The sequence below is a fragment of the Artibeus jamaicensis genome, unplaced genomic scaffold, assembly GCF_021234435.1.
Source record: "Artibeus jamaicensis isolate MK-2021 breed Jamaican fruit bat unplaced genomic scaffold, CSHL_Jam_final contig_402, whole genome shotgun sequence".
NCBI classification, from domain to species: Eukaryota; Metazoa; Chordata; class Mammalia; order Chiroptera; family Phyllostomidae; genus Artibeus; species Artibeus jamaicensis.
Window position 1 is genome coordinate 2,856,753 of NW_026521818.1, and position 21,978 is coordinate 2,878,730.

Genomic DNA, 21,978 nt, shown 5'->3' on the forward strand with positions numbered 1-21,978 from the left:
ACATACATTTATGACTAGTGCATCTTTTAAAAACTAGAGTGATGAAAAAAGAGGTACTCCTGTAAGAGTAATATTACATTTAGTTATAAAAGGCTAGTAAACATTCTATATAATGAACATGTCATTTATGTAATAAAACATAAAAATGATTACATTATTATATTTTATGATTATATAATTTTTGATAAGAATGATTATATCAAACAGTAGGCTATAGATGAATGGTCATTATAGGTGGATGGTAATATTGCTTATGGTTCAATTATTAATAGGGGGTTTGATAACACTGAAACACATTTTTATGAAATTTTATTTAATATAAAATGTTTTAAAAATCTATAACACTGAGTATAGAAAGAAAAATCTGCACACTAAGAACTTTAAAATCTTTTAATTTAAAATGGGTTGTTCTTAATATTTTAAATAAATTATTGTATAAGTAGAGGCCATTATATAACGTTGGTAAAGATATGTAAGATCTATAGTCTTTTCTGGTTTAAGTTAAGAGGTTTCAAATGCTACACTCTGCTTAATACCCTTGGTGGAACATGTAGTACAGAACTGAATGAACTTTAAAAACAATGATGAACAACACTGTCTACTTTGTAGCTCAGTTCCCTGTAATATCAGAAAAACCTGCCCAGTCAGAATGACACATAGGTACGGGGTCCTTCAGAGCAGTCCCGGTTTTAATCTTTATAAATAACAGTTAAGTAAAAGGGTAAAAGCAAAAAGAATCATTAACCTTTTCTAGGAAGTAAGGATCCAGTAATTTGATACCTATGTGTATAATCCATCAAAAAATTACTGGTTATCCATCTCTGTCTTTCAGATATTTTATTTGCTGTCTGGCTTATTTGTAGGTATCTTCATAAAATGTCAGGAAATTTTATACAATTTTACTTCACATAATTCATTATTGAAGGTTAAATCAGTTATAGAGAAGACATATTTTCTTTAAAATATATTTTTAGAAAATACTGTTTTAATGTAATGAAAAACATTTCAAAGTTACTCAGAATAAGCGAATAAATCTTTTTGTATATTTAAATAATTATGGTAAAGATTGATAAGGACTTTCATGGCTACAAAAGAAAACTTAAAACATTGACAGAATGTAATTGTGATTGATACAGTTTACTATGAAGAGAAATTTAAAATCTAATTTTATGTTATTTGGCCTTAAAATATCATTTGAATAAACTAAGAAAAAGGAAGGACAAAAGCAAAAACAAAACATCACAGGAAACAACCATATTTTATATATGACTTTGAAAACTAATTTTCACATGCTAAGAATAGAAATGAAGGCCCTACATGATTATAAAGTCTTCATTAAAACAAAAATCTGGCTACTCTCACTGTCTGCCATCACCTCCCAAAACATGCTAGCAAAATCAATATTCTGTATGACCACCACAAACAAATAAATTAGTGCCGAAATAATCGTCATATCATTTATTTTGTTCTCATGTTCTTTTCAAATAGTTCAAAATGCATGATTTTATATCTCATTGGGAAAAAACTCTAAACAAATGTAATACCCTATTTATGTACCTGCCAGTTGATTTTATATTAAATATGCTACAAGCACACATGAACATTAAAGACACGCTGACCAGATTACGAACACCAAATAACACATATTGATTTTACTGCATGAGCCAGAGCAAATGCTATTTCACAGGCAACAGGAAACGGTATTCACATAAAACAAGATAATCGATCACTGGATGAAAATTGTCCTAACACTGATGAAAGGCCATGAGCATCAGGTTTCCTCCCCACACAACTGAGAAAAGTTATCATGAACGGGTACTGCAAATATATTTAGCTCCTCAAGAGGCAGTAACTGAGAGGTAACACATGGTTAGAAGTAAACGGGAAGTACCTTTTAGACAAAAATGAAAAATATAAGATCCTTTGCTTTTGCAAAGATTTCTGCTGTTTTTGAAAGTTCAGTTACATACAGTTTTACAAATACCTTTAATTGCATTATGCTGGAAGTTATGTACCACACAGAACACTTCAAGTAAGAATTCATGAAGGAAAAAAAAACCCTATTTCTTAGAAGATTTGTAGCAAAATTTAATTTTTAATTTGAATATCACATCATTTACTGATGTGATATTTGAGAAAAGAAAGCCCAAGTTCTGTGAATCTGGATTGAAACTCTTAATATGAAAATAAAAACAAAATTAAGTGTTTCAAAGTAATAGTTAAAATAACTATTGTTCTGAGATTTGACAATGGAACTGGTATGTATTATCCTGCTGCTACAAACTGGTGGAAATGGAACTCTGCAGCAGGTCTCTGGGTAGCTTCTAAAGCTCTGTGATCAGTCCATGTCTAGTGTCCCCTGAGATCTGTGCTGATAGCTGGTCACAACAACAGGTCATGGGTGGTGACTGTCCTTTTATCATGAAACTTTCAGGGTCCCTTCTAAATTACACTTACAGAAGTACTCTAACATAACACGAAGTCTGTGGACCTCATTTACTCTAAATAATTCTACTCTGTTTTAAAAGAATCTGGCTATAGTCATGACCTATAGTGAATTAACATCAGAGCATTCCCAGCTACTGTACGTATTGTATGCAAGCAACAAACAAGGTGGTAAAGCTTAATAATTATTTAAACTAAAGCTTAGTGAACACTTAAAATTATTGAAACTGCAGGTGTTTGTGTAAGGTTTCAAGGGGTATTTTAAAAATGGTAGCAATAACAAAGTTTACAAAGTGATAATCTGTAAGTAAGAAGTAGAGTGATAGAACCAAAGACCACATTTAAAATGTTTGCTTCTCCATCCCCTCTCCTATTCACAAATAGGTCACAGTAGAATATGCATTAGTCTCAGTGATAAACTATAGTTTTGTCCATAGGAGCAAGAATTGAGTCCCTAAACTCATAATCCAGAATTCAAATGTTGCCCATTCTTCTCCTACCCCTTCTCCCTACCAGTCCTAAGAACAAACCTCAGAATACCACATGACTGACATTCTTTATGGGTCAGTACATTGAAAAGATTTACCATTTTGTGCATGATAACCTAAAGAGCTATAAAATTTTGGAAAAGAATGGTATCCTTAGGGAGAGTAATAATCTATATGATTATTAGAGAGAAATTCATAATATAGAAAAATGGCAGGACTTCTGGTCAAGACGGTGCGTGGGCAGACACGCTCACCTGTTTGCACAGCCACATCACAATTACAACTAAAATATAGAACAACTATCACTCAGAACCATCAGAAATCCAGTTGAATGGAAGTCTAACAACTAAGAAATTAAAGAAATCACATCCATCCACACTGGTAGGAGGGGCACAGACATGGAATAGTCCGATTCCACAACCATATGTGGTGGACAAAAATTCAGGAGGAATATATCAGGAGCAAGGAGTTCTGGCCCTACACCAGGCAACTCTGGAGCCCAGGGTTCCAGTGCCAGGAAGATAAGTCCCTACAACCTCTAGCTGCAAAAACCAGCAGAGATTGGGTCAGTGGAGGAACCTTCTGGAGTCCCAAACAGTACCTCTCAAAGAACCAACACACGGACTAGGACTGACCTTCTCAGACTCACTCCCTCTGAGGTCCAACACTGGGATACCACCTTGAAAGGCACCAGTATAATATGGGAAGGAACTAAAGTGTCTGGCCTCAAGGCGAGTTGAACCCATTGTCCCTTATCTAAACCCTCCCTCCACAGAGCTGGCAAACTGGTGTCATATGTGAAACTCCATCAACCTGGCTAACACTGTTTGACCTGCCTTGGAGATCCTCAGAGACTCTGTCCCACTCGCCTTATGGGCCCACCCACACTGCTCTTCCATATGAATGGCTGGTTTTGGCTCATGCTGCATGACCTCCTAAATCCCTCCAAACAAACAACACCTGGCTTCAGTGAGCCTCAGGCCCAGCACTAGCAGCAGCCAACCTAGATTCACAGCTTGGCTTTGCCTGAGAATCTCTAAGTCCAGCAAAAATAGCAGCCATCTCTGATTGCTTTATTCATGCAGGGTGGCCCTGGGAAAAACAGAGGTGGGGTGCTGACCTTGGCCTATACCACCTGGGAAATGCCAGGACCAGAGCACCCAGTGGACAGCTACAGACTACATCAGAGCACCACCACCCTGTTCCTGCACAGCTGATACTCCATGAAGGGTGGAGGTTGGTGGTCAGTGGTCACAGACAATCCTTGCAGCTAACTGGGCTGGATAAAACCCTCCCATTGATCTGCCAGCAGCAGTCAAAGCTCAACTATGAGAGGAGGGTGTATTCAGCCCACAAGAGGGTGCATCTCAATTACCCAGCTTTGGCAATAGGGAAGGCTGTACCATTGGACCCTACAGAATACCTACCACATTAGTCCACACTACCAAGACATACAGTCCAAGCAGCTCTATCTGATACATAGACACAAACATAGGGATGCTGCCAAAATGAGGAGACAAAGAAACAGAGCCCAAATGAAAGAACAAATCAAAACTCCAGAAAAAGGTAAACAAAATGGAGATAAGCAATCTATCAGATGCTGAAGTTCAAAACACTGTTTATAATAATGCTCAAGGTACTTAGTGAGGACCTCAACAGCATAAAAAAGATCCAGTCAGAAATGAAGGATACAATAATTGAAATAAAGAACAATTTACAGGAAAACAACAGTAGAATGGATAAAGCTGAGAATCAAATCAATGATTTTGAACATAAGGAAGCAAAACAAACAAGTCCCGGAAGCACAGAGAGTCCAAAACAAGATGGATGCAAAGAGGCCCACTTCAAGACACGTTATAATTAAAATGCCAAAGGTTAAAGATAAAGAGAGAATCTTAAAAGCAGCAAGATAAAAGCAGTTAGTTACCTACAGGGGAGTTCCCATAAGACTGTCAGCTGATTTCTCAAAAGAAACTTTGCAGGCTGGAAGGCATTGGCAAGAAATATTCAAAGTCATGCAAAGCAGGGACCCAAAGCCGTGATTGCTCTACCCAGCAAAGATACCATAGAACTGAAGGGCACATAAAGAGCTTCCCAGACAAGGGAAAACTAAAGGAGTTCATCATCACTAAACCATTATTCTGTGAAATGTTGAAGAAGATCAAAACTATAATCAATAATGACAAAAATGCATATTTATCAACAACTGAATCTAAAAAGCAAACTAATCAAACAAAAAGAAAAAAGACAAAATCATGGATGTGGAGAGCATTTTGATGGTTGCCAGGTGGGATGTGGGTGTGGGGAAATAGGTGAGGAGGTGAAGGGGTTAAGAAATACAGATAGGCCCTGAACGCACCTGATCTTGTCTGCTCTCGGAAGCTAAGCGGGATTGGGCCTGGTTAGTACTTGAATGGGAGAAGTACAGATAGGTAGTTACAGAATAGCCATGGGGATATAAAAAGTACAGTATAGAAAATGTGTAGCCAAAGAACTTATGCACATGACCCATGGACATGAACAATGGTAAGGGGACTGCCTGAGGGAGTGGGGGATGCTGGATGGAGGGGAGCAAAATGAGAAAATTTGGGACAACTGTAATAGCATAATCAATAAAATATAATTAAAAAAAAGAAAAATGGCATAGGAGGAAATGCAGAAGAATATAAACTACTGTTAAAGTAAGTACCCCATGAACATTAAACACAAGCCTACTAGACTATCGGAGCTGTAAGAAATAAAGGCAGATGTCTTAACAAGATGCAATAAAGAATCAGAAGACATGTGTTCTAGTCTCACCTCCATGGAGCCACAGACAACCGCCTACCTTCTTTGGAGCCTCACATCAGCATTCTCTATACAATGAGGGCCTATATGAAAAATTTCTCCAAATCAGATATCCTAGGTTCATTTAAATGTATTTTAGTTTATTCAGAACTGCCTCCCCTCAGATTAAATTTCTGCTTTTATGTTTTAGTAGGATTCTGAAGAAAACAAAAAAGGCAACATTATACATTTTTTAGTAACAGCTATTGAATGCATATACATAAACTCCTTTAGAATACCTTTCAAAGTATCTAGAAAAAAATAAGAAAAAAAAAGAAACAAAAAACCCCAAAGCAACCAGAATTATTTTTTTATAATAACATAATTTTATGCTCTTACTTTTGTCAATGTTCTAAAATGAACCTGAAACATTTGATGAAATTTGAAAAGCAACAAAAAGGTTTCTTTTGTGAGCTATATTGGATTTTTTTTTAAATAATAAAAGGTATTTCTTAGTTTCAGTGGAGAGAAAAATCTGTCTCCTTAGCAATAGATTTCTAATCACCTGATTTATGTGAAGGGTAAAGGTTAATGAATTAAGCTGTGTAAGCTTCAAAACTATCAAAGGAATTCAAAAGAGCCTTGAATTATGGAAAACAATATCCCATTCTAAATACACACCAAATTTTATGTTTTTTGTCTCCTACTCAAAAGTAAGAACATAGCATTAGTGACAATTGAAAAGAACTAATGAGGAAATATGACTACATTTCTTGCCAGCGGAGTGTCCTAGGAGACCTTGTTACTGTTTGCGATGTGCTTCAAACCAAAAAGAAGCTAATTGGAGCTTCCAGACACTGGTTTGCAAATCTCACTTTAAAGGACAGGCTCAATCACCTTAGAGGTGTGAAAAGAAATGTCCCCATTAGAGATATATTAGTATGTGGCCTGGTGAATTTCTAAATAAACTTTAAAATGTTCTTCCCTAAGTTATTTTATATTTAAGTAATTGATCTATCTTTGAGCAAAGGGAAAAATGCAACAAGACAAAACAATCCTACGGATTTAAAACAAAAAGTATAAAGAGTGCTATAAAGTAATTGGCAAATAAGTGCAGTGGGGAGCAAGGTATGTTTAAAATTGAAAAAACACGCAGATCAAAACTCCTGAAAAACAAACACATCATAAAAGTGATCTATTTGGAGATTTTAGAAATAGAGCTTCATTTCCATCATTTTTTAAAACTAAATAAGCCAACAAACCACCCGATGCTACACAGATTTTAAGTGGGTAAAATCATAAGAAGTTTCAACAAACACAAACAAAGAATAAAAAAGGATTTACAAGGTCTAAGGAGAGCAGCAAGGGACAAACTTGGCCCGATTCAGTGCTGCATTAGCTTATCCTGACTAACTCATATACAGGTTATTTAAATGATAGCAGAGTTCACCAAAACACAATTTGGCATCTTACAAAAAGAATAATGATATCTGATTGAGTTTTCCAAAGCCTCAAATCAAGTTTTACTGAAGAATAATTCAATCCCAGTGCAGCAATGAATGGACATGATTCACAGGTATGCCCTTATTTCAGAAAACACAATGTATAAGAGATTTCTATTTATTAAAACACACACACACACACAAATAAATATATACAAGATGAATCAGTTCAAGAATCTATTAATAGGACATTTCCCTTTATGTAAATATAGTTTAATTACGAGCATTGTTTGTAGGTACTTTTTCTAGTAACACAACACCTTAACCTTACAGAAATAGCATGTAATCACTATTCCTAACTTAAACAATGGGACATGATGACACAGGAAAGACTGTATCAGGAAAGTGACCCATGGCAACAAAGTAGTACATTGCATACTCTTCGTACTAGAATACGCTTTCTTGTAAATGCTTTTGTGTTCCATTAACATGGCACCAAATATATACTTGAATCAATTTTTCATGTAAACTACTAAAAATACTCTCATAGAACAAACAGCCTACAGAGATGTTTCTTGCAAGACATTTTTTTTTAATATTTAAAGGTTGACCTGCAATTAAAATGCTAACACATTTGCTCAAAGCACGTTCTTAATATACCACAGGGCAAGGACTAGAAGGAACATCCAAAATGTCACCAGCTCCACCAGTTAATAATTATTTTGGACCCTCACTAAGTTCTCACTTACCAAATGTTCTTCTCAGGAAAGCCCATACCTGATTAGTGAATCGAAGATTAATTGAGGTATTCCTAATGTAAACACTGGAGAGCTGATGCCCATTTTGTAGCACAGAGATACTGAACGGTTCCAAAATAAGAATACTTAGTTTTCTTTTAACAAGACATACCACAATAAGTGGCCTATAAACTTAAATGGTATTGAAACTTAAGTTTGATAAGTTTGCAGCTTTGCCAACAGAGCTGTCCCACTTCTGAGGGAGGCATAGCAGATATTGTCACTTGTTGGTTCTTTCTGGACCACCCTCTCCCTGAGCACCCCTGACACTGTGCAGGTTTCCTAACTGGAGAGTAAGCAGGATTCAGCCTCCAAAGAGGATTAATAGAACAACAAAATAAAATTTTCTAATACATTTAAGTAAGACTATCACAAACTAGCTCTCATGGAAACATTTTGTTTCTTCATTTATATAGCAAAACATGTTTTAATTTACTTTGAATGTTTCTCAGAATACTTTAAAAATGTTTTTCAAGTAGAATAAAGCCTGTAATATTTTTTAAATGCACATTTTCTTTATGCTACTAAGAAACAAGATGGTTAAAGTTTTTTCCAAAGGGGAAGAAGATTAATAACATTTTAGTTATAAACTTGGCTCTGGCTTTAATATTTCAGATATATTTATCCAAAAGTCTTAGTTTTAATTTTTAGTTATTGTTCCATCCTTTTTCCACAATTAGATTGAACCATTATATAAAAACATGTGCTAACTTTGTCCATGCATTCCTCAGAAAAAAGAGTTTAAGCTTTTACTTATTTTTTAAAGTTTGACAATGATTTATTGAATGCAAAATATAAATGTTAATACCTGGAACCAGAAAAATCCTATCACTATCTTTACAACCACTAAAAATCAACTAAAAATAGTTGCATTTTGAGATCACAGGAAATGCTAGAAAGAAATTGAAGGACAAAAATTAAAGGCAAGACTTCCTGAATTTAGTAGTTCATTCATTCCTCAATAAGAAAAACAATGTAGTTATTTATAAATAGGAAAAGTTGGGGAAGCTCCTCCTTCTTTAAGCTTTTTGGAGTCCATCAATTTATAGCCAATAACTGGAGAATCCAGGCATTGCAAAATCATGATCCTGTTAAAACTGGTGCTATCTTTATGGTATTCTCGCATATTTTAAGAGAGAGGGCAAAAGAGATTATACTATCCTATATGTAACAAAAGTTTATTGGGTAAAACAAAACACTGAGCCCTTAAAAAAGTAAAAGGCAAAGGCATATTCTGGCAAGCTCCAAACCCTTCCTTACCCATAACATAATAAATAAAAACTTTAATGGTGAAGGCAGTAATATTTCCAAGAGCCTTGTTAGGCTTCTAAACAGCTAAAATAAAATTTAGGTGGAATATTAAGTATATAATTGATAATAATCTCCCTGCCCATCCCTTCTCTGTTTACCCTAACTGCTATAAGTATTGGTTAAGAAAGTCTCAACTCAACAAACATCATATATTTTAAGCTCACCTTTAATTTAAAATGCTTAAGAATATTATTTTAGTATATAAAGGTACCCAGAAGATGAGATTTCAGGCAGCATTCAGGAAAGAGTTAAGTACTTCTTTACCAGGAGACTCCACAAGTCAGCTTTGTAGTGACTAATTGCCTCTTTAACCCCTGTACTCTGGGAGTTGGCCTATGCTTCAATAGCAGTTTTGTGATACAGCCAAAGACTGATGTTCAACATAGACCTCCCATGACCTATGTAGCCAAGGAGTTAACTCAGACAAGATGCTGACAAAAGGTTTCCTTCTCACTTGGGAAGGCATATAATTTCTTTTTGGATAAACCAAATTCTTAGAAAACTACATGTAAAACATAGTATGTAAAGACAATTTATAAAAGTAAGAAGAATGATTTAACTAACAATGATTTTCAACATCCCAATAAAACTAAGTCAAAATTTTATTTGAGAAATGCATATATATAAATGAACAAAAGGCTCTTATAAGAGGGAACACCTCCCTCTTGACTGCCTTTGATTAGATAGATAGATAGATAGATAGATAGAAGATAACACTTAATTTGATACCTTTGGAAGCTTATCATTAGATAGGTGTAATAAGATACAAAGAAAAACAAATCATTCTCCACTCTAAGTACTTCCCACATGCTTCAAGTATTCATACTCAGGAAGCCTGCACTTTGTCATTAATCTTTAAGCTTAGCAGCTTTCCGGTCTTATCAAAAGCCAATAAAAAATTGACAGGTGGTTTTAAGTAGCAATTACATAAAATAAATTAATCTTGCAATTGGGAGGAAAACTAGGTGAAGATGTCTTGTTAGTTTCTTTTTTTTCACATTTTTTAATTGTCATTCAAGTACAGTTGTCTCAATTTCCCCCCCACCCCAGCCATCCCCACTTCCCATGCTTGATCCTAGCCAACTTAGGTTTTGTCCATGTGTCCTTTACATGTTCCTAGAAACTCTTCCCCCTTTGCCCCTCATTATCCCCTCCCGCCTCCCCTGTGGTTACTGTCAGCTGTCTTCTTAGTTTCTAAAAAAAGAAAGCATGAAGAAGGAGTTCTAGAATAGGGAAGGGGAAAAGTATAGGCAGTGGGAACAAAGTGACCTACATATATTCATTCAGAAAGAAGGAAGATCACAAGGGCTTGATGAAGGCAGGGACACTACATAAATTCAACCTTATTGATACTTAGCTAGGTTGAACTCTGAACCACTGGAGGCTTATAGATCATCCCACTTAATTGATAAAAACTACTTACAAGGCTCTGGTTCTGCCATTGCTTCATTCCTATTTTCTCCCATATCATTACATATTAATATTCATGTCAAAGGTAAAATAATCTTTGCTCTAAGATTTATAGGAAAGAGAGGCAGCAGACTACTTTTAGTTGTTTTGATACATTATGTTTATACAGAGACATAACATTTTTACTTAAAAGTAACATTTACACTTAAAAAAACAGTCAGACATTTCTATAAATGAAAATAAGGGGCATTAACCAGTAATTTATGAAATGTATGCAGTTTATATTCTTAAATGTAAGACTGTAAAAGATGACAGCTGATTTCAGTTAATTTTTATTTAACCAAAGGATAGAGAAACAAAGTCCTTCCCATTTTCTTCTCAAATAATATACAAGTTAATAGAACGAGATGTAGAAATTTCAGGAAAAGGCTATGGAACTTTATACTTAGCTTTTCTGGCTACCAAGCCAACTCAGTAATTCCTGATGTTAAAAATCTATTTGTCTATAAAATATACTTTTAGAGGATTCTTTCTTAACTCTTTATTCATCAATGCAAAAGCCTAATTATCAACAATCTAATTTATACTCAAAGAAATACAGTATTATGTGTGCATTTATGTATATACATTTATAAATATTCTTAACAGATACATTTTTCCTTACAAATACTGCCATTAAATCAACAAAAATATAATTGTTGTAGATGTACCTGATAAAGGAATTTTAGCAATCTAGTCCCTAAAACAACATAATCACTAAAATCATGGTTGCTTCGACTAGATTAGTCATCAAGTCTGCCCCATACGAAGGGAAAAGTACATCTCTTTGTTCTTAGGGAGAATGGTGGAAAGTTAATGAAACTAGTTTGTAAGGCTGATAGACACCATGGGGAGGGGGTGGAAAGAATTACACATTTTCTCCTCTCAAAAAGTTGCAAACGCAAGACAGTAAGTAAGTGAGTGTGGAGAAGAAAGAAGGCATACCTTAATATTTGTGTCAGAGACTGGGTGCCTTGCAGGGGACCTTGTGTCTGGTAGCCAGCAGGAACAAGCAACAGTCTCAACCCCAGTACTCAGCTTTATGTTATTTTAAAAGATAAATCAAGATGAACATCACATTTCTGGTATATTTCTATTGTTAATTATTATAGTTACTGATCTGTCTGCATAATCAACAAATCCTGTAGCAAACCGGAGTAAGAGTATTAACATTTCTGCTCTACACAATAAACATTTCTTTCCAGTACTCAACTCAGTAAGGAATACACTCTGGTAGTCTGAGGAAGAAATGAGATTGGGAGTTGACGAGAAAGTTTACTATTTGCACAAGTCCCTTGTGAAATAAAGAGGCTTAGTGCAGTGCCAGGTGTTTGAAAGGGATGCCAGGTAAATGTGCTTGAGTTGATTGATAAGTTTTGTGCCTCTATAACTTCTGAGGATGTCATGAGTTTTAACATGTTAATAATAGAATTGTATATACAAAATAAATCTATAGCACAAACTCCTTTTGTGATCTTTTACTGAAAGGTAAATACATGATCACCAAACACACAACACATTTAGGCCAGTTGGCAAAATTTGGGGCTTTTTAAAAAATAATGACAATTTAATGTCACATTATCTTCAAAAAAGCTGAAAAACATCTATAAAGAATAACAGTATAAGTAAGTTAGTGAATGTGAAATATACTCAGGAACACATTAGTTGAAGTTGTGACTTGAATGCAGGTTGTGTAGAGAATATTGTAACGAGAAAAAAAAGAAAAACAATAGATAGAATGTATTGGGTTGGCCAAAAAGTTCAACTAGTTTTTTTGTGTGTGATGGCTCTAGTACAGCTTAGTTGTCTTTAATTTCATTCAAATCAATTTTGTTAGATTCTATTGTGAGAGCTGTCATATCAGTGTGCATAAAAAAAAATCAAAATTGGTGAATTTTTGTGTAGCCATTTTAATATTGAAGATGGAAGACAATAAGCAACATTTTCAGTATATTATTATTTCAAGGAAGTTAAAAACACAACTGAAGTGCAAAAAGAGATTTGTACAGTGTATGAAGAAGGTGCTACAGCTGATTGAACGTGTCAAAAGTAGTTTGTAAAGTTTCTTGGTACTATTGACATTTTGGCCAAACAATTTTTTGCTGTGGGGCTGTCTTACGCATTGGAAGATGTTTAGCAGCACCTGTGGCCTCTACCCACTAGAAGCCAGTAGCAGGAAATAGCCAACATACTCAGAATATCCAGATCAATAAGGTTATTGGTGAAAATGAAAAGTACAGTTTTTATTTTATGAAAAAAACTAAACAAATTTTGGTCAACCCAATATAATAATATTTGTAAGATATAATATGTGTAATATGTCTAAATATATTGATATATTTCATAATTACTCAGGGGCCTAGATTATTTTATCTGTTTATTTCTATCCTTCTTATTCCACTAGAAATGCATAAAAACTATAAAAGTACTATTTGAGAGAGTCAAGGAAGGTGAAAATATGGATAGTAAAATAATAAAGTTAGGGATTTACTCCTTAGGGAACTCACATGATTCAATCATAAGAAGACTCCATGAGTGTGTATAGTTTTGGAATAAGCTTTCAAGGAATCAAAGAGGGAATTATAACTATTTACAAGATTCATAATATTAATACTTTTCTTTAAAATCTGATTTTCAAAGAAAGCTATAAAAAGACTAAAAATACTTGAGGCATTTCTGAGGAAAGGTTGAAGTTTCAAGAAAGTATCAAAGTATTCTGTATCATTGAAAATATTCCCCTCTCATTTCTTAATATTAGTGGAATTTAATCCACAAGACACATCTCAAGAAAGATAAAAATTAGAAAGTATATTACACATGATTAATAACATACTGGCAATACAATAATAAAACAGAGACAATACTGAGCTGCATCAGAATTTTACTAAATTTTAATGTTTCCTGTACAAAGTCAATCAAAGTTATGGATGAAAGAAATGTTTCAAATGCCCAGATTGCCAAAGTGTGTGTTTGTGTTTGTGGGTGTTCGACACAGTCCTGGAGTATAATTCAACTTCTCTCTTCTCTGTAAAATGGAAATTATAATATCTACCTCCAAGGATTTTGTAAAGGTTACATTTCATGATGTTTGTCAAGGTGCTTTCAGTTATTCAATAAACATTTCCTAACCCCTATGCTGCCCCTAACTATATAGACATATATGGATACAAAGATGAAATAGACAAGACTTCTCCCAAAGGGAATTCACAATCTTGTCAACTTGAATGTCTTCCACACAAATGAGACATGGTTATGTAGAATAGAATAGAACTCCCTAAAGTACATTTCTTCTCAGAAAACTAGCACTTTGGCACTTTAATAGTTGACATATACAAGAAAGAAATGTATGGCCCAATAGATTCACATTACATTAAATCAAATTTTCCTTAGTACAAAAGAAAAAGCACATAGGAAAGTACGTGGCACAAAATAAGCAATTAAGTATTAATTATCAATCTTTAGCCTATAGCACAGAACTGAGCACCTTTAGAAAATGCCCATAGTAGGTTGAATAATGGCCCCAAAAGATAATAGGCCCTAATTCACTGAACACATAAATGTTGCCTTATATGGGAAAAGAAACTTTGCAGATGTGATGAAATTAAGGGTTTTGAGCTGGGGCAATAATCCAGGATTACCTGTATGGGGCCTTAATACAATTCCAAGTATACTTACAAGAGAGAGGCAGACGGAGAGCTGCCATAGAGAGGAAAAGGCCATTATTACCTCAGAGGGAGATACTGGAGTGATGTAGCTACCAGCCAAGGAATGTTGCAGCCACTGGAAGCTGGAAAGAAGAGGAGTGGATTGGATCCCACCCAGAGCCTCCAGAGGGAGGTGGACACCTTCATTTTGACCTAATGACAGATTTTAAGTGTCTGTCCTCCATAACTGTGAGAGAATAAATGCTGTGTTCAGGCTAAAGGACCAGGATAATCTGTTCCAATAGCCACAAGAAATACAAAGCCTGATAAATGTTATTAAAGTAGTCACTAAAGTGCACGTGTGGCACCGAAGAACATGATTTACAGAGATAAGTTCATTGTGGTTAAGATGACATAATTAGATAAAATTTGAAGTTGTAAAATGGACAAAAAAAGGAAAACCTTAAAGAATACTATCATATCTTCAGCCTACATTAGAATAAACTTCAAAAAGGTATGTCTTCTAAACTTAATTAGAATAAACACTTTTCTTCAACAGTTTATTATAGAAATTTTCAAGCACACAAAAAAGGTGGACTCCAAAAGGAATACACCATAATTACATTACCCAAGATTAAAGATGAGAGAATCTTAAAAGCAGCAAAACAAAAGAAGAGAGTTACCTACAAAGGAGTTCCCATAAAGCTATCAGCTGATTTCTCAAGAGAAACTTTGCAGGCAAAAAGGGGATGGAAAGAAGTATTCCAAGTCATGAAAGGCAAGGATCTACATCCAAGATTGCTCTATCCAGCAAAGCTTCCATTTAGAATGGAAGGACAGATAAAGTGCTTCTCAGATAAGGTCAAGTTAAAGAAGTTCATCATCACCAAGCCCTTATTATATGAAATGTTAAAGGAACTTATCTAAGAAAACGAAGATAAAAAATATGAACAGTTGAAAGGACAGAAAACTCACAGTTACTAACAACCACACCTAAAACAAAAGCAAACTAAGTGGACAGCTAGATCAGAAGCAGAACCATAGAAATGGAGATTACATAGAGGGTTATTTAGCAACAGGGGAGTGGAAGGAGGAGAAGGTAGAAAATAAGTAGCATAGATGGTAGGTAGAAAATAGCCAGGGGGAGGGCAAGAATAGTATGGGAAATGTAGAAGCTAAAGAAGTTGTGACACATGGACATGAACTAAAGGGGGAAAATTGGGGGGAGGGGTGCACAAAGTGGAGGGGAATAAAGGGGGAAATGGGACAACTGTAATGGCATAATCAATAAAATATATTTTAAGAAGAATAGTATAGGAACTGGACAAGCCAAAGAACTATGGATATGACCTATGGACATGAACTAAGGCAATGGGTAATGCTGGAGGGAGGTGGGGATGCAGGGTAGAAGAGAATAAAGAGGAGAAAAAAGGGACAATTGCAATAGCATAATCAATAAAATAGATTATAAAAATAAAATTTTTGTATTTCTAGAATTTTAAAAATGCATATGACATAAAAGTACACATATACAATTATTCATTATACAGACTATTCTTGGTGCAGCCTCTTTCACAATAGCTGTTGGGCTCAGACTCAACACTCCATCTGCTAATTCTCTGAGGTATCTTCATGGCTAATTGTTTCTTTCTTCATCTTTATTTCCAGTAGCCCAACTACCCAACAAGAACCAGAGAACTTTGGCCATGAGATTTCAGTCACTTTGGATGGCCCTCAACATTACCTTATATGTCACATTCCACATTATCTCTCATGAGTTCCAATTAGAAGCTGGAAACCAGTTTAAAATCAGCTGCAAGCTATAATTTCCTCTGGATGCACGAGGCTTTCCATTTTAAGTTTCTACCTTAACTGCACATTTGGTAGAAGACATGACATAATGTTGTGACTTACAAGGTAGACTGCTTCTCATATCACAAAGAGCATTTAAAAAATGTGTTGCCAGAAAATAGATAAGGACTCTGGCATTTGCCAGCAAGCAGTAAAAGCTGGAGATGATGGCCTTTCTCAGCAGAGTTTTCTTCAGTCACTTGGTTGAAAAGAAAAGATGTTTGCTTTCTTTTACTATTTCTAATTACATAAGTGCTGGCCCAATTTCAAGGAACATGCAGCAAACCATAAAATTTTCCAAAGGAACATACAGGTGCTTAGTACTGCAGAAGAGAAAAAGTCAATGTTTTTCCCCCCATTGTAAGTAAACACAGAACAAAAGAGATCAAAGAAAATTTAACCCTTAGTGTATCTTTATTCACCCCACTGTAAATTTGTTTATGCCGAACATAAAATGATTCACCTATGATCAAGGTTGTTTGTATTAAGCAAACAAACACCAGACATGTAAAGAACTCTGTGAACGTGACTTCCAAATAGAATCAAGGAAAGAAGTAGCCACAAATATTGTAAAGTACTAGACTAAGGCTCAACACACACACAACTTTGTGATAACCCACATATGAATAAATGGGCATTTATTTAATTTTAAATAATGCAAATTCTATAAACATTTCTCTTTTACAATCCCTCCTTTAACTCTTTAAATAAACAAATACTAATCCACTTAGGGCAGAAAAGAGGGGCTTGTTTTGTTGTTTTTTAATAAAACTCTTAGCTCTGGCTGGTGTGGCTCAATGGATTGAGGGCCAGCCTGCAAACCAAAGAGCCACCATTTCGATTCCCAGTCAGGACACACGCCTCGGTTGCAGGCCAGGTCCCTAGTAAGGGGTGTAACAGGCAACCACACACTGATGTTTCTCTCCCTGTCTTTCTCCTTCCCTTCCCCTCTCTAAAAATAAATAAATAAATACAACTTTAAAAATAAAAATAAAAAAATCAAATAAATAAAAGTCTTAGAAGCCCTGGCTGGTATAGCTCAGTGGATTGAGTGCGGGCCTGCGAACCAGAAAAGTCTTAGTCCCCTTTTTAAAATTTAATGAGTCCCAAGATTATCTGTGTTTTAAAATTGTTTTCAAAATATTACTTCAACTATTTAAATTAACTCATAATATATAGTTAAAATGGCATAAATTGAGAAAATGTTTTATATTTTTAATAATGACTATTATGTAACCACTACTACAGCCCATTTAAAAGTGCAATCAAATATTACTAGTTCTGATTTTCCAGAAGTTAAAGTACTAAGTCTTTTCCTTTATGTGTAGTGCTTACTAAACAACTTTTTGTTTTGAGGCATTTCCATCAAATTGCTGAACAAGATTAACATCCACATAAATTCAACCGTTTTGAAAGGTTATTTGGGGAGTGTTGGTAATCTCTATTTATATCCCAAAATAGAAAGATTAAATTTGTATTTTCTAGGGACAGTCAAAGAATACGCTTTTCTATATTGTAGAAATAGGACAACAAAGTAAATCATACAAAAAATAAACATTTACACTATTCTTTAAAAATAAAACTATAGTCTCATAAATATAATCTAGAAGCTATAGGTCTTTCTAAATTGTAAACAGCTGTATTTTGCATTTTGGCCAAAGATGAAACATACAACCAAATGTTCTGATATCAATCAGACATAGTAAATACTATAGCTGTGACAAATTATTTATCTATATTCTGTTAACAGTAAGAATTGGCAATAGCTTAAATGAAAGTAAATGTTCGTTTTAAATAGTTATTACACTGTGAGATATTCAAATTTTGTTCTAAAAGAAAAACAATGCTTAAAACAAGCTTCCTTCCCAAAGCCAAATTACGTAAAACATTCAAAGTCACTATTATAAAGTACCAGAATTTTAAATTTCTCCTGTTAAAATTATATCTTCCTTAAAGCTGAATATCAGCTAGCTTTATTTTATATCAACTAGCATAATTCTGAATTTCATTCATATAATTTGAGGACAATAGTATAATCACAGAAAGCTGTCGAAATCCTGATCTGTATGTTCTAATAAACTGAAATGACAGAAGAAATGATCTCAATAAAATATATTTTGTTAGAGATTTGATTTACTTACAGCATCCATCTCAAAGTTGTTGAAAAATGTGACAAAGTGGCAAATCAGCATAAAATAAATAAATAATAAATTAGATCCTAAAGCCCCATGACAGACTTCTTCATTATCATAAATTTAGAAATGACATTAGTTGGTTATTTTAAAAATAGTAGCCCTGGCTGGTGTAGTTCAGTGGATTGAGCGCAGGCCCGTGAACCACATGATCGTGGTTCGATTCCCAGTCAAGGCACAAGCCTGGGTTGCAGGCCAGTTCCCACCAGGGGACTCAAGAGAGGCAACCATACATTGATATTTCTCTCCTTCTCTCCTTCCCTTCCTCTCTAAAGATAAATATAAATAAAATCTTTAAAAAAACAAGCACTAAAAATAGTAAAAATGTTGAAGCATATTATTTCATATCTCGAGAAACAAAATAGAAGAGTTCAAATTATAGTTTCTCTAAACAAAACTTTCAAAATTTTGATATACCTAAACATCAAATATTTAGGTATAATAAAATCTTGCACTATGAATAACCATTTAGAAACAAGACACTGCGCCTTCAACAAGGCCGTGGGCTGCTGCCCAGGAGCCACCTGAACACAGCTGCCCATACGTCTTCGTCCATTTAAAGCTTCCACTCTCTCTAGAAGCAGCTTATTTATACATAAAAGACGCTGTGAACTTAGTGGTCAGCTGTCATACCTTTCTGTGGGAAGAGTATGGGGAAATGAAAACACATGGCAGAGACATAAGTCTGCAGAACTGTTGTTTCATTTATACACTTATGGACGACCATACATGTCCTATGGATATACCAGGTACTACTGGTACAGGATGAACAAAACTTGCAATGAATATGCCCTGTCACCCAGAAATTCTACCACTGCAAACACAAAGGGAACAGATTAAATAAATTACGGTACCCAGATGCAGACATGTAAACAGATGATACATATGTTCATTGACATGTAAAGATTTCAAGAAATAGTATTGTTAAGAAAAAAGTCACAAAGCAGCATGAATAACATGATCTTTTCTACAAGATTACTTTGTTTTTCTTACATATTTTTAAATTGGTTTGGATTCAATATCTTTCTTTCAAAACAGTAAGCCCATTGCCAAATGATTTGTATGAACAAGGAGATAATTTCTGTGGCTTTCTGAGTATCAGGTTTTCACTGTGAAAGTGACCAATGAACATTAAATATGTAAGAATACAAAGGCGGAGTGCAGACTTGGTAATGCAGGAATCATTTGGTTAACATATTTTGGGCAATAAAGCAGCTGTAAAAACTGTAATAATGCATCAGTAAATGTGAAGAATTCTAGCACAGGATTTGGATCAGAGACCTCGGTTAGGATCTGGTTTTGTGTCACGATGCAGAGCCACAGACCAGGTTATTTAACCTCTGTGGTCTATTGCCTTCATGATAAAATTGAGATAATGACTTCATAAAATTATTGCAAGAATCAAATGATATAATGCATACACAGTGCTTCATATTCATGAGTGTTAAATTATTATTTTAATTGGTAGCTATTATTAAATATTTCATATCAGAATATATATTTATATAAAATATTTAAGGGCTCTTTTTTTCTTTTTTTAAAAAATGATTTTATTTATTTATTTTTAGAGAGAGGGTAAGGGAGGGAGAGAAGAAGGGAAAGAAATGCTAATGTGTGGTTGCCTTTTGTGTGTCCCCCACTGGAGACCTGGAGTGCAACTCGGGCATGTGCCCAGACTGGGAATCAAACTGATAACCCTTTAGTTCACAGACTTGTACTCAATCTACTGAGCCATGCCAGCCAGGGAGGGCTCTTTTTTCTTTAGCAGTTTGTATTAAAATTCTCAACCTAAGAACAGTCTTTCTTCCAACAAAGGAAGCTCATGTTTAATCAACTTTCATGACTGGGTATTAAGTAGAAAGGGTTTCTCCTGCCAATCTGTTGAAACACTGCTGTGCCCAGAAATGGAACTTAGAATACAGAAATCTGTGGACTCATATACATATTCTACCATGAACTACCAGAAAAACATCTATAAGATACTCTGCCATCATTTATGGCAAGAATATAGATAGCTGGCCTATGATTTTTAGAAATGCCACCAGTTTAAGCACATCTTACATAGAACACCATGTTAGCAATGAATCACATGTTTTGAAATCATTTTTCGACAATAGTTTTAAGACTTTTTTGGTCTACCTATTTAAGTCTTACAGGAAATTATAATACCCACCTGACAGCTTAAGTGAATTATGAATATATAGCTGCAATAGACAGGACAAGCCTCATGCCTTTAGACACATACCCAGGTAATCTGGATCTCTTCTCTAAATACACAGGAAGGAATGGAGATTTACCATACAAGACAGGTAAGCTGTCTACCACCCAAAACATTTTGGCTTGGCTTAAAAACCATTAGTACATTCAAAGAGGTCAGATATACAAATGAAAAAGTTAGGCAAAAAAAAGTTTTACAAAGAAAAAGTATAAAATAAACATAACATGTCTTAGAATAAATTTATAATTTTAGGTTTTTTATAAAAAGGCCTAGCCTTTTCATACTAAACTATTAAAATTTCACATCAGAAATAAATTCAAACAGAGAATGCCTTAAGATAATTTGAACAAAATTTCCATGTGAACAGTATCTCTGTATTTTGAAATTAATAGATTTAATAATGACATACTTTAAATGTGATAAAAAAATAAACAGTATGGTTTTCATGCAAGAATTTACAAGGAGTATTTTCCCATAGTTCTAGAACAACAATAAAAAATATATAACACTGAAAAAATGTGGTTTTAAGTCAAAAACACATTTTCACATCTTTTCCATTTAAAGTTCCCAAAGACTTATAAATTTTTAACTCCATCTCCCCAAACTCTCTAAATTTTCTTTTCAGAGCCATTCTGATGATGCAAGGATTTGATCTATATACAATGCAGCGAAAAATTAACTGCACAATCTTCAAAAACTCTAAATCTTTTACAGTAGTGCAGTTGAAGATGAAATAACTTGTATACAAATGTTTAAAAGCACAAAGCCTCCCTATGTAAGATTAAAAATAATAATAATAAAAATAAAAAACCAAGGGGCTCAGTGTGTTATCTTAAATCCGTCCCTAAAGGATTCTGTTAAAGTAGTGCGCTCTTTTCAGAAACCCCATTACAATAGATATTTCACTGGAAACAAAAAGGTTCTACTGTCAGACTAATAGTCGGGAGTACTTTTACCACTACTAAAAATAAGTACTACTAATTGGTACTTTAAACAATCTTTGAAATTAATTACACATCTATTATTTCAGTTTATACTTAAAAACACCGTGTAGTGATTTTATCTTCATCTGTGGAATGTGAGAAGACTCGGTTCTGGAGACTCTAAGTTCTGGGGCCAACAAGCTTGTATGTTGTGATAGTTAGCAACATGTTATCAATGGGACGAGACCAGATTACGGCCTCCTGGATCTAGGACCTCTCAGCCAGACAATGACAGAAAAAAGGTGGCTAATGTTAGTGAGTACTCAACAGCTGGTAATTTGCTACATACTTATTTAAGTCTGGGAAATGCTACACCATTCTACCATGTCATCGTCTCCATATCACAAGTGCAAAAACAGGAGCTCAGTCTGACACTAAGTGGCAGGTTTAAG

General features: G+C 34.6%; 1 protein-coding gene across 1 annotated transcript in view; it reads right to left on the reverse strand.

Annotated features, from left to right (window-relative positions):
* Positions 1-21,978, reverse strand: part of FBXL17 (F-box and leucine rich repeat protein 17) — a 493,730-nt gene that overhangs the window by 163,730 nt on the left and 308,022 nt on the right. The gene's annotated exons all lie outside the window — the stretch shown is intronic.